Source organism: Anopheles coustani, chromosome 2 (assembly GCF_943734705.1).
Source record: "Anopheles coustani chromosome 2, idAnoCousDA_361_x.2, whole genome shotgun sequence".
Taxonomy (NCBI): domain Eukaryota; kingdom Metazoa; phylum Arthropoda; class Insecta; order Diptera; family Culicidae; genus Anopheles; species Anopheles coustani.
In genome coordinates this window covers 27,787,058-27,801,536 of record NC_071289.1, presented here as the reverse complement: position 1 = coordinate 27,801,536, position 14,479 = coordinate 27,787,058, and the positions used below count along the sequence as shown (strand labels likewise).

General features: G+C 47.0%; 1 protein-coding gene and 1 pseudogene across 1 annotated transcript in view; one reads left to right on the top strand and one right to left on the bottom strand.

The window, feature by feature from the left end:
• Positions 1 to 7,800, top strand: part of LOC131267241 (angiotensin-converting enzyme-like) — a 35,072-nt pseudogene extending 27,272 nt beyond the window's left edge.
• The window catches only part of LOC131265760 (aryl hydrocarbon receptor nuclear translocator homolog), a 201,460-nt gene that overhangs the window by 115,140 nt on the left and 71,841 nt on the right, over positions 1 to 14,479 (bottom strand). The gene's annotated exons all lie outside the window — the stretch shown is intronic.

The following is a 14,479-nucleotide window of genomic DNA, read 5'->3' as shown; positions in this document are numbered from 1 at the left end:
TAGTCTGCCGCTAGCCGACGCGCTAAAAAAGGTCGGGTGGTATCAGAGGAGGAGGACGGCTGAGATTCGCGTGCCACCACAAACCGTGCGCAATGTGTCAACACTTGGGGTTTTTCTTCCGCCCGCTCGATGGGTGACGCAGACGGACGGAGGGGTGGCTGATGGAGGAGTTGCCATTGCACCGCAAAGGCGACCAAATGTGCAGTCGGTGTTGGTAGTACGCGGCGCGTCAAATCAAGTCCGAAACAGCTGCAATAATGGGTGGCGAGATGCAGCTGCGATTTGCATACGACCCGGGTGCGGAAGGAACATTAGAACTCCGGTTGTGCGACTCGTTGTTGAGACACTTCACGCGAGTTATTATTCCATTAAGAAGCTCATTGTGCCCGGGTGTGGTTTAGTACATGGCTTGCCGGTTGCGGTGCCCTAACGGCTCCTCTGGATGTCTGCATGTACATTACAGAACCGACAAGCGATGAGACACCGCTGGACTCGGAAGACACTCGGTACAATCGCTGCAATCTCCATCCTTCATTAGCGAGGGTATAGAAAAACACATTCAAACATGCACAAACAGGCAGTTACAAACACACACGCGGTCGAGTCCATCTTCGGTCACTCGCAAATGCTCGGAAGTCGGCGGGGGCGCCCTCTGGTGTGCCGGTGGTGATTTGCGCACCAAAGCACCCCTCGACCTGACAGAGGACTCTAGAGAGTTCCATAAATATTGGCGCAACGCATTCCGGACGCGGGGGTTCGATGTAGTTCGAATATTTATACGTCCGTTGAAGTAAATAAATCTTTCCGGAACAGCGCGTGTTGGGCAGCGAACGAAACGAAACGAAAAAAAAACGGGGCACTTCGTTTTGAGACGAAACAAGCAGGCTCGCTCGGAAGGAAACCCTACTGTGGGCCGGCCGACTCACCCAGCTTCCCCGATGTGTGGCGCGGGGGGAGAGGGAGGTTTTAAAGAGGGGTGGTGCAAATTAAAAAAAAAAACAAAACACCCCCGCCGGTCGAAGAAGTTGGCCCCGAGGCGAAGCACGGACGCGGGCACGCGGCATGGCGACGTGCGGACACAAATCTCACACACAAGCATGCACACACACACACAAACACACGGTGTTCGCGTCTTCAACGCTCAGTAGAGGAGAAAAATGCTTTATTGTCTACCATTGGCACTAATTATCCCATCGCAAGCGCAAGAGCGGGGAGGCGGGTTGAAACAACGGGCGGGGGAAAGCGGGTGGCCGTGGAGCATACACACATGGCGTTTCCCCGGGGGCGGCCGCACCGATGCTGCACAGCACGCGGACAATGCGACCCCGGCGCGATGGTGGTGGCCATTTTGGATAGGAATTCTTTTTGCTTTTTTTTTCTTCACCCTCTCGGTGCCGCTCGGTATCCTCCACCCCATTTGATTTGTTTTTCAGTTAAACTCACCCCGTTTGCCTTCTTCGGATTCGCGGCGTGCTGGGAGTCGCGCGGGCTGCGCCCGATGACTTTTCGGCGCGGAAGGAACGCATACGCCGGTTGCAACAAAGACGACCTGCGACCTAGGGCTCTACGTCACAGGCGACGGGCGAAGCAGGAGCGGAGCGGGTGTTTCGGCACACGCTCCGCCGCCGCCGGTCACATGCAACGCCGCTGCAACCTATTTGGATTTCTTTATTTTATTTTACATCCGATTTGCGAGCGGAGTTCGTTTTCGTCGGCGAATATTTGCGTTGGCTCCCACGCTTGGTTCGAGCCCGAAAACAATTAAGTAATTTTTTTAATGAAACACCGCCAGGCATAACTCAACAACTCTCAGGCGTTATGAAAAACGGTATGACTACCCAAATAAAAATTAAATTATTGACGATTGTATGATTCTAAATGATAACGACATTTATTTGCAATACTTTTTAAGTTGAACAAACTTTATGGCGTGCAGTGACGTGACAGTTTTGACCATGAGATTGGGGTAAAGTGAGTTACCGGTGAAATAAAATGCATCAGTATGTTGTTCAAAACTTATACAATGTGACGACATCAACTTTTAAGTGTTCCGCAACTAACACATATTTTTGCAATGACTCACGTGGAAACGTATTTGGAAAGATAAATCTGGGTAACATATGAAGAGAGAATCCTTCTAGAGGAATCCTAGAGAATCTAGAAAATTTAAATTTTATTTTAAATATTCATTTTGTATTAGTACATGATCAGTGATTAGATGTTTGGTAAAACTGATGTGTACAAATGAAGATTGTATTTTACAAGAGCTCGTTTTGCTCAAATTGCAATTTATCATTAAAGTGGAATAGCATCGATCCTGCTATAACCATAATGCACTACCGAAAGTGTGAAAAATATAATATGTATAGATTTATACGAAAACGATTATCATGTTGGTTAGTCACCACGCTAATGTTGAAAATAATGATTTTTAGCTTGACGCCCGGTGAAGAAGGGATTTGAGAAAAAAAATGATTTTAACTCTTTGTTTGAGAGATATGTTTTAATTCAATAGTTACAATAACGGCATATTTTAAATGGTTGATATTTAATCGATTTCCCCGATGTTGTATAAATCTTGTTGTATAACTTTGGTGGATACACCTTGACTTAGTATGTTTTGTTTGTGTTGGTTGTTTTACCAGTTTCAATGGTAAAATTTACATGAGTTTATAAAAAAATGGCGATCAACCAAAATTCCAACAACACACAAAACTCAATACATAAAAAAAGCAAAAATTTATATTATTATTTATTGGGGTATGACGGACGTTGCCGTATTGTTAGAGCCAACATGCTCTAACAGACTTTTTTGTTCTTAGAGCAAAGCAAAAATTTATAAAAGATGTTTATTTTGATGGCAGAAACATGACGAGTAGGTAAATTGTGTAGTGTTCAATTAGATATAATTTAAGGTTTCTTTACGAGCCATTTAAGCTAGTAATTTTTCTCAATTTATGGTATTTTTATATTACATTTTGACTACTCGTTTGACGCCATTTACAGTTAACTTCCTCTTTAAATTGTTGAGGTTGCGATATTGCGTTGTTCTCCCGGTTTCGGGATATATTGATCCTCCGGATCGAAACACACAAGGTATTGACGCTGCAGTTTTTGAAAGCAACCATTTTAAAGATTCCCTTTTGCTACCGCATACCATCGGAACGGATCCTCATCCTTGAAGTACTTTGGCTACATTTCGGTGTACTACATTCCCTCCCCGCTCCCCTGTCCCCCGCACAATCATCGGAGCAAGGGCATCCATAGGCATATAACATTATTCATCAAACGTGTAGCGGAAGGGACGATGCTTGTAATGAGATGCTATCCTAGCGTGCATCCCAGCAAAAGCCGGCGTACAGGATGAGCATGGGCTTCCGTCTCCTTCCTACCACCCGCAACCCCGGCAGCCCCGACGGGTGGAAAAGCACTCGTAAGAAGCATTTACTTCCTGCCACGGTCAGCAGAATTCAACGCTTCGACATCCGTCACCTTTCCTTTAGCTCTCGTCTCGGTGCAAAGTCGAACACACAGAAAACTGAGGAAAAAAACGACGACGACGACGACCACGATAGTGATGAAACCCCCACATGGAGGAGCGTCGAAGGGCAGCATTCGGAACGCGCCAGACTGCAAAGATACAGTCACACCGCCAGTGTGTTAGGACGGGGCTGGAATGTTTTCCCCCTCGGTAGGTTGGGTTTTCTCAACACGTCAAACCAACCATCAACCGCCGGCCGCGCCAGCGCATCCCCGCTGCGCGTCCCCCGGTTCGGGATGTTGAAGTTTCCCGAAGTGCAACCCGCCAGGACAGGAGGGGCGAACCTAGAAAATGCTAGCCCACCGCACCGGGGCATCCTTTTTGTCTGTGGTTGAGGAGGGAGAACGAGGGGGAGTGTGTCTTGATTGGCCTCATCATCATCATCATCATCATCATCATCGTCGTCGTCGTCGTCGTCCCTGACGTCTTCCTGGTGGTTGTTGTTTTATCCACCATTCCTTCTGGTCCCGCTGTTGGGTGCGGTGGAACGGAAGCAGGGGGGAAAAACCGACAGCGAATTGACGAATAAGACAAAAAGGCTACACCGGGGGATAAGTATGAAGTGCTGCGCATACATTTTGTATGTGGCCCATCTCATCCCTTGGCTACGGGCCATCGTCCTTGCGAATGTGAGTTCGTACGCACACACACACATACATTGACACACATGGTCATCGAGGGAGGGAGATAGAGAGAGGGCACGGGAAACGGAAACGGAGCCCCGCGAGCGACAATCGTTGCTGCTAAAACAAGCAAACCACCCGTAACGCGTCGTAAAAGTAAGTGAAAAGGAGTCCCTCGAGTGTCGATTGCTTGCCGCTGGAAAGACACCGACAGAGAGAGAGAGAGAGGGAACGTGTGCGACCTTTTCTCGGGCGGGTAGGTGAAGGTGGCCGGGTTAAAGGCCCGGGAAAACCCCGGGAAAATACAGACACACAACCACACGCAAACACACATCATCATCAGAGGGATGAAGCGAGAGTGAAAACCAGCCTCCTGCAACAAGATGAAGCGCAATAGTTCACCCTCGAGCAGGACCTCACCGCACTCCCGGATGGTCGAAGGGGACGGGTGGATAGGACGGCCGGCAACATACAGCCCATTTTCCGTAGGTGTTTGGATTATTTGGGATAATCTTATTACGTGCGGAAAACAAAAAAAAAAAACGCCCGACCAAATGCCATCACCGCAAAAACGAAGCCGAAGAGCATGTAGGTAGGGATGGTGGTGTAAAAAGGACATCACGATGCGGGCGAAATAAAAAAAAACCTCAAAGTAAAAAACGTTGAGGAAAAGATGACGGATCGTTCCGTTTCCTTGCTTTCGCTTTGAACTCGGAAAGGCTGATGCGACGTCCGTCGTTTCCTTTCGCAAGCTATCCACCAAATAAATAAGAAGCAAAGGAAATGTGGCCCTAATAGATCTTTTGGTGATGGCTTTTAATGGACATCTGCCTGAAAGTAAGCGAGCAGCGGATCATAGTAATGCACGTGTTGGAGCAGTGTTTGAAGTGTAAATTTCGACTCATGGAATTATTTGGGGAAGAAAAGATAATGTTATACTTAACGCTGAAGACATTCCCTTCGAAAGATAGATATGTTGCAATCAGCAAAAGTTAATAGTCTTACCTGTAAAGAAAGTGTGAAAGAAAATGCAAGGGTTAGTTTATTTCTTCTGCGGATACTTTATCATTTAAAGTTAGATATGATTAGTGGAAATATTATTATTAAATAATATTTTTCCCCGACGCCTTTTTTTAGGTCAATTGAGAAATTTTGGAACACAAGTGATTCGAGATCTTTATTAAAACATCCCAAAACAATAAGCATTATTCTGATCGTTTAACCAGCGTGTGACAACATTCTTCACATGCATTGTGTGGAATCGTAAATTAAGGTTCTTAAACAAGCGACGGACGAGTAAGTAATACACAGCAGACCATCCTCGCTTGAACCAGAAGGAGCGAAAGTAAAAATACCCTCGCGTAACAAGATTAATGCTGAATAAATATTATTGTTTATTTTGGCTGCACATTGGCACCCCTTTCCCTCGCTTCGAGCTGCGCGTTCGCGTTCCCAGGGCGCGCGGGATTTGTGCGACCGTTCGGGCGGAAACCCGGTGGAAGTTGGGAGACGCTCGGTACTCAGACCAACTTCCCGTCGGCGTAGCCTCGTCGCGTTCGGAAGCGTAAACTAAATAAAAACAGGACTTCGAGAGGACTTCATCGAACAACTGACGGGTTTTGGAGATGGGTACCTTCGTCGGGGAGACTGAGAGAGAGAGAGAGGGGCAATAAAAATATCACAATTGTGACGTAGATTTGTGTGCACACGTAAATATCTGTGGCCTTCGGATGCGAGGGAGGCGAGTGAAAGTGAATCGAGGGGGCGACGCGAGTCGTTCAACGTTTGATTAAATATTGATTTTGACAATTGGTGTTTGAGAAGACGGTTTTACCATCGATTGGTGTTCGATATAGGGGGCCACTTTCTTCTTTGTTTCCTGCGGCAGAGGCCAGCGACATTTGCTTCAGAAAGAAGGGCAATATTTGTCGAAGGAAAGGATGTTTTTGGAGAGTTAGTAAAATGCGTAAGGAAAAGCCGAAAAATAGTTACTTCAGAAAATTCTTACAACAAGTTTGCTGATGTTCTTGAGCAAAAATCGAAAAATGTTATGTTTGTTCGTCCTTCCGCCAAACTCAAATTCTAAGTGAATGGATCAAGACCATTAGCTTTCCTTTGTTAACCCCAGCGGGGACAAAGCGAACCGCGAACCCTGGGGGTGGTTTTTCCGCCAAACCGCTGACAAATTGCCCGACAGGAAAAATTCGCTCGCGCCCAATTGTGTAAAGGCAGCGAGAAATGGAGCAAACGGGGCCTTAATTCCGACAAATGATCCATAGGCTGTCATTTTCCTGCACGCCCCAAGCTTAACGCACACACACACACACGCGCATACTGGTACGTTTGGACTTGCTCGTGTGTTTCAGCAGCATCGAATACAACGTCCTCTTCTAGCGTCTTGTGCGCTTCGTTCTGCTTTTCCTCAGTTGTGTTGGCTACATTACATGTCATACGCATGGAAAGAGGAATTTTCCGAACGCGAAAAAAAATACCACCGACACACACGCACCAGAGAAGAAGAAAGACTATCATACATGGTCCACATCTTTATCAACAAAGAACCACAGCGACGAACAGAGTCCGCGGGAGCTCAGCTTCCAAAGGACGACGACGAAGGTTTGAGACGCGGAATTAAAGGCAACATATCGGTTCCTCTTCGCAACAAAGCGCAAAGGGATGGACTTCGGGAGCCAGGGGGGCGTGCGAGGCGGGATGATGAAACGTTGTCCTCCCACTATTTTCCCATCCCCGCTCGCTTCCCCGCCACGTACTCGTTCTTCAACCAACGCCCGGAACGGAACTGTGTTTACAGTGAAGCGAAACATATTTATGACAAATGTTTCATTATCATAAAAATAATATTTGTTAAGCTTTTCCCACCTCTTTCGCTGACTCTCGCCCCCTTTCCTTTGTCCCAATCTCCTTCTCCCCCATCGCGATTCGCCGTACCATCGGTGGCTCAAGACGCATTCGCGAATATGTTTCTGCTTCGCGTTTCGCACCATCCAAACCGATCCACCGATTCGCCGCCCCTGCTCCGTCCTTCCGTTTGCGCCCTGTTCCATGTATCATCGTTACATACTCCCTCCTTCACCCCGCGGGAACGCGCGAAAGGACCGCGCTTCCGATGGTTGCAGCTTTGCCTTCCATTCGTTCACTGCTGCTGACTGGCAGCCAATTTATGTTACCATGTCCCACGAACGCCACACCGAGCATCCCATCGTACACACACACACACATACACATACAAACACCCTCACCCTCGGCCGGGCAGTCCGATGGGAGACGGCTGCCACGCAGCAAAGAGGGGTGGTTGCGAGGAGAAAACAAATAATGATTGTCAAAATCGATGATGAACAGCCGGTCGGTCTTAATAGAGGAAAGCCCCGGTAAGGAACGACAAGGCGTGCAATGGGCGCGTTTGTTCCACGTCGAAACGGTGGAGCCTCGCTTGGCGCTCGTTTCCATCCGAGAGTTGCTCGAATTTTTCGGCAACATGACGTCGGTGGTCTCTTTGCAGACGGTTGTCTTGAAGATGATAAAAATCCACCGCCTCCGACAACGAAACGGCAGGAGGCGGTAGCGACGATGGGTAGGGAGCTGTCTCAGGATGGTCACGACCGGGAGGATGCATAGAAACCCCGCAGCCGAGGGAAAACTGAGGGAGGGGGGAGACACCACCCAATAAGCTGGCGAAGCGTCCAATGATAAGAGAGTGTGCAATAACCGTTTGTGCGGTTCGAAACATATGCGCATTTTCAAGCTGACGGTCTCAACCCCAACATCGGCCGCCATACGCACAATCGATAGGTTTCGGGTTTCGGAAATATTGCTAGAAAGATGTTAGATATGTGAGTGTCTACCATAATTTACACCAATAAACACCAAGCCATGGATATTATTTTCGAAAACAAACAGAATCAAGGATGTTTTTGCCTTCCTGAGACATAGAAATACATGAAAAAAGAAACATATCATACGAAAAAAATATAAACTGTTGCGAAGGTACCGAAAAGTGGAAAAATATTGACACAAATAATTTTCCCTGGTGTGAAGGAAATAAGTAGTAGACAGAAAATATTTTTCATCCCAACACCGATGTAGAGGAATAATAAATACTAAATCGTTCATCCTTGAGCGCCAACATTTGCGGGCGCTGCAACTGAAACATCTCTGGCTCTCTTTCATTCGTTATCGCATCTCGAACGCCTTCTAAAACATAGCCGAAACGAAGATAACATGCGAGAATGTTGCTTTGAAAATTATGAGATAATTTATACTGTTGCATGTGCTGCCTCTGGAACTAACGACACGAAGAGTCTCCTGGTCCTTGCAAAAGTTCATTCGTTGAAAATATGTTTTAGCACACATGGGGCGAAAATGTGTGCGCTCGTGTGTGTGTGTGTGCGAGTGTCTAGAATTTCTTCTGAAATGTGCACGTAGGAGTCTCGGACACCATCATCAAAATGTGTTTTTTCCTCCTTAACGCAACTAACCAAGACGAGAATCACTGAAAGGTAGCAAAAGGACAAAAAAAAGGAGAAAAAGTTGCCATCGTCTTCGAAGTAGCTCCGGGAACAAAATAAGACGGTGTGCAGAAAATTTTAGAACCTCTCGCAAAATAAAACTTGCGAAAAAAGCGAGAAAAACAACATCTCCAGAGAAATGAATCTGTTTCGCGAGAAAAAGTAAAAATCTTTTGCAGCGAAGGTAGCCCTACTCCAAGGTTTTTTTTTGTCTTTCGGATTCCTTCGGAACGGCTGAGTTGGGTGGCGCAGAGCCTCCAGAGGGTGGATTGATTTATGCCTTTTTATTGTAGATATATATGCTTCGCTCATAATGTATATCATTTGTGCACCCGCTTTTCCTTCGTCACACACACACACACACACACGCGAGCGCTTGGCACCTATCTCTTGTGGAAATAGGCAGCAAGTTTCCCCTAGAAAGACTGGGTCGTGTAAGGAAAAACTCAATAGGAAAAAAGAAGCACCAGGACAACGAGGACACCATCCAGAGCAAGCGCAAGACAAATGTGAGAACTCTTCCGAAGGGTGGCGATGGTTGGCGATGAACCGAGTAGCCCGCTAGCGGAAAAACCGGGAAAAAGTATGTTTACTCACTCGCCCACCTACTCCACCCTCTCCGCCACCCTCTCCTAGCGGCCAGTGTCCCACATCAAATGTGTTACCATTGTTTGACAGGGGTAACTAGTGCCGGTTGTCTTGACACTGCGGGGTCACTGCGATGTGTCGGACGCCAAGTAGGGTGTGTGTGTGTGTGTTTTATGCGAGAATCGCATCAAAGGCGTCCGTTCCTTCGATTCCACCCAAACAACGCCCCACCGGGCACATGTACGTAGGTTCGAACGGCCTGAACCACGGGACAGAGTCATCAATAGATATTTGTTTGACTACCGGGGTGAGGAAGAAGCTACTTTGACAATCTACAACTGCCAGCAAAGGGGGAGGGCAAACATTTATTGGACCAACGATGGCCAATGTCGACTCAATTAAGTGTCACCAGGATCACTGGCTGGAGAGCAGGAAGGAGAGTAAGGTAACCGCCACCATCGTTGATGAAGTAATTAAACGTCGTGTTGTAAAGACTTCGATCAAACAAAACTACATTTCCACACAATCCAAGTGATTTCAATTTTCGAAACCAATGGACCAACGTGGCGTTTTCCTAACCTCCAAAGGGCAGCAATGCTGGGGTAACCGAATAAATCAAATCGAATCGTTTTGCCACCCAATTAGTAAACCGGGAAACCGCGCGCTCCCGGGTGCTCACTTATCATTGTCTGACAAGATAAACTCACTGCCAACACACGAGAAAACACACGCACACATGCTCGGGCGGATCTACGAAGCAAAAGGCAGACCTTAAATAAGATAGATGGCAAAAGCCCACCCCACTTGAGCCGTTTTAATATTTTAATCCCAACGTTTACGTCTCTAACGCTAGCCCAAACAGCATCGATGGGAAAAATGAACTAAAACATTTGCTCCCGAAAGATTTCCGAACCGAATGAATACGCAGCGTGAAGCAACATAAACACATTGTTTTGAACAAACCATCTGTCTCTCGAATCAGCCCGCCGAGTGGGTGGGTGTGGGGTGAGGGGGAAAGCGGAAGGATAGACCCTTAGGCACACGTGACCACGTGCTCACGTACGCACGCACACACACGCACACACACACACACAGCAACAACACGCACAAAACAATCGAAACCTTTCCCGGTCGAAAATGGTCGTTGATGAATGGCAGGCTGGGACAAGAAAGGACTACAAAGGATCACAAGTGTTGCCTCCACGCTGTTCCCCTCTCCCCCCCCCCCAACCACCCATCCACCCACGCACCCACCCACCCATCCTTTGACACACGGGTCAGCTGGCCGGAGGAGACGTCCTTCGTGTGCGGTTGGCCCCGGGACGATGATCGCGCGTACAAACGGAAAACCATTCCATTCCTCTCAATATATCACACAATTCAATAAACTTTTTCTCATCAGTGTGATAGAGCGGCATCCCCTCCAAAAAAACACACAAACACACAAACACACATACGGTCCGTAACCGTAATCCCCCAAAGCATGATGTGTTCGCTAGGAGGCCCATCTAGGAATCTCGCAACATCTCGCGATCTTTCGCACAATTTATGACGTTTCCCCAGAGCGCGCGCCGCTACGCCGAAAAGATTGGATTTGTCAGGACGGGCGGACGTGCGCGGAGATGCAGGACACCACCACCAAACGGGAAAGGACATTCGTTTTTCCTTTCGAAAAGTGGGAGGCGGGAGCTATTTCAACAAAGCAGGTTTTGCTGCCGTCGCCTTCACGCCACGCACGCGCTGCCATTGATAATTTTCCAAGAAGCAAAACTGGACCCACTTTTCCGGGGAGAGCAAGGCGGCGGAGAGGGGACCCACACGTTGGCCACGTTCGGGCGAGAGTGAAAATATAAAACACACCCCAAAAGCCGTTCAAATCACTCTCCGTTCGGTAAGAGGTCCTGTCGCTATTGACAAGGCTTTTTATCGGGTTCTCGGTTCGGGAGTGTGTATGTTTTTCTTTCGGTTTCTTACGGTTTGGGTTGTTTTATTCCCTCCCCCCCTTCCACCGCTCCTGGCCCATTTTACGAGCCAGGACTCAATGAAGTCATATAAATCTTTTATTGTTTCAACGCAGTTTCAACGCGCCGGAAAAGAAAGCATCATCTTAATAGCCCACCGCCCATTCTTGGGCCACAAATAGGGAGAAAAAAAAACCTGACGCGCCACCCATTTTATCGCCCAGGACCTGCACACGACGCTCGCCTGATGGATCGGGGGGGTCATGTAGTCATTGTGGGGTTCCATTTTACGTTCCGTTGAATTTTGAACCCGCAGTACACGGCACCAACCAGAAGAAATGGAGAAGATGTTCCGTTTGGTTATGGTTCCGGTCGAAATGGCCGATAACATAAATCGTAACGCCATCACACATCGTCACCATTGACAGGACAGGACACGAAGCGGGCCTTCCGAGTTGTCTTCGGATTGATGGTGAATGGTTTTGCTCTTTAGCCTGCGACCCCTTGATGTGTTGGTTTTTGGTTTAGTCCATTTTGATCTGCCGCGTCGCATCCGTTGATGTACTCGTAACACATCTCCTTCGAAATGGATTCCCTCAATTACTCCTCCCTCCCCCACCTGCCAAGCACTGCACCTTCGAAAAACGCAAGAAACCAAATTGACCATCAAGATGAAAATAGAAATGCTGATCCCTAAATGGAACGGACTGCGTTCGGTGCCGTTGATTATGGACAGGATAAGTGTTATGACGTGTATTGACACGTTAAATATTTTAACACAGCCGCTCGGGGTGAGGGCGCGTTGGTTGTTAAGCACAGGGTGTAACATAAAATTGCTCATGGATTATTTACTCCCGGAGAAGTTTGATCGTCGGACGCCAAGTAACGACGCGGCAGTAAATGGAAATGGTTGAGCCAGCAACAGCAACAAAAGCGTCACTTTTCCGCTGGTCACTGCTATATGCCCCTGACTCCTTGAGTAGACGTTGTTTTACGTTCTATTGCACTGCAAAAAATAGGTATAAATTTGAAATGATAAATTGACAGTGTATTTTTTTTATGATGAAGAAAAGCGTAGTCCCGTGTCATCATTTGCACAAAAGAATTATTTAATCACATCTTACAATTCAAAGTGAACGGATTTTTGTTGTTGCTTCTTTTCATTGTTACATCTAAACACTTGAAAATCGATTTCGATAAGCACTGGACGGTTTTTATTGGAAAATTTATCTTCTTCTGAATTTATTGACTGTCCTGAGTAGGATTAACTCCAATGCCCTTCTACGTCTAGTCTTCTATTATCTAGTCGAATTCAATTCATCATATCAACAATTGAGGACTACTGAGTTTTTAAAGATTAGATTTAGCAAGGACGCGTTACGCTATGTGCAGAGCAATCAATAAAGCCTATCGAGCCTTTGACTTCCACATATCTATTGACACACTTAAATCCAACCTTCTTGCAGTTTCGCACATTTCATAAGATTGAGTTTTTGTGATTACTGTAAATAAGTTCTTAAGACATTCACCGGGACCGCGTAGTCCGTTGAATTAACAATTAATAGATAAATAAGAAAAAATTATGGAGCTGGTAACAGGTCCGCAGTGGAAGTAGAATTGGTTTATTTAATGTTTTTTAATAGTCAAATTATTGAAGCTGATTTAAGCGATAAACTGAGCGGATAAGGAATCTTATGGAAGATAAACGCACATAAAATGAACATATACTTATGGAAAGTATGTAATTTACTAAGCAATCATCCAATATTTAAAAAAACATATTTGTAGAAAAAAAATAAATACAGATATGTGAGAAAATAAATATGTGCGATAGTATGAAGTAAAATGCAGATTTGTTTCGAAAGCGGCCAGATATTACTGTTTTAAGGCAGAGTTTGACAGCTTCCTTCCCTGGAAACACAGCTACAAGCTGCAGCGCATTCGCGCCCCCTTCTCACCGGAACGCACTTGCACTTCGATCTAATCCATCCATTTACAGAGTGTTAATGAATCGTAATAAGCTGATGCGGGCTCTCTGCAAGACGAGCTGGAGAGACTAATTAGACAGCTTTAAAAAGCGTACCGAGCGAATTTCCCTTTTTCCACCTGCCACCCGTTAAGACGCAATAGTCTCACCTCCTCCCCTTGCTGCACCATGGCAAAGAGTGTGCTGGTGGGTACCACCGTATCAGTCAGACCCCCCTTTCCCTACACCATTGCTCAAGGTAGTTATATCACTTCAATCAACAACTCTATCTTGGTGCACACGCCGCCTTCAGCGTGGGTTTTCTATCAACCAAGTGTGAGTGTGTGCTACTCACACAACTGCATCCATTCACCAATCAACTACCCTCCTTTCCCCCCCCCGCGCACCCAAAACCCCCCAAGCAATAGGAGGGAGCCCTGGGTTGGCGGGTGTCTTGTTCAGCTGATGGTAGGTTATTTTTATTGCAGTATATTATAATTACCACCACATCCAACCCCACCCGAAAACGGCCACCGCACCTCTCCTATCGACAACAAGCGCACGCTTCCCATGGAAAGGGGTGGGGGGGAGCGAGGGGTTGCGGGGGTAGCGCCAGCGGGCGATGGGCTTTGGGTTAATTATCGCCGTTCTAAGCATCCGCATCGAGCATGTTCGAGAGGTTCGTGGCAAGATTTTCCCGACGTTGCTGGCGTTGCGGGGGGGGGGGGGGGGGGGGGGGTGGGCGGATGAAAATGGGAAGGCCGTACCGAACCGGGCGCCGGAGAAAAAACAAGACGCAACAAAAGCCCTCCAAGACGCTCGACTCGACGGCCTTTCGCTAGGTAATGAACCGTCAAAATAGCCCCAAGGGAGTTGCATTTCCTCTTCTAACCACCCTATATCAAGCGGTGGCGTAGTATTTTTCCTGGCTTCTTTCCTTCCTTCCGGTTCCACTCCTTCAAGCCAGTGTCTTTTCTGTGTGTGTGTGCTTTTAGTATCGATCGAATGTTTCACGACGACAGAAAACACGGCCGAAACAATAACATCAAAAGGGCACCTCATTTGCTGCAGGTTTCGGTGTGACCGTCATTAATCATCGGCCCAATTGGTTCGTTCACGTCGCGTCGGGGAAGTCTGTCAATCTCAAGTCTGGCGCTCCCGAACGGAGGGCTGGGGCTTTGTACAGTAGTTGTCATATTTGAATAAAAATTAATTATCGAACAATTTATCAACGCACTCCAGGGATCCAGGGCTTGACAGGAGACATATACACG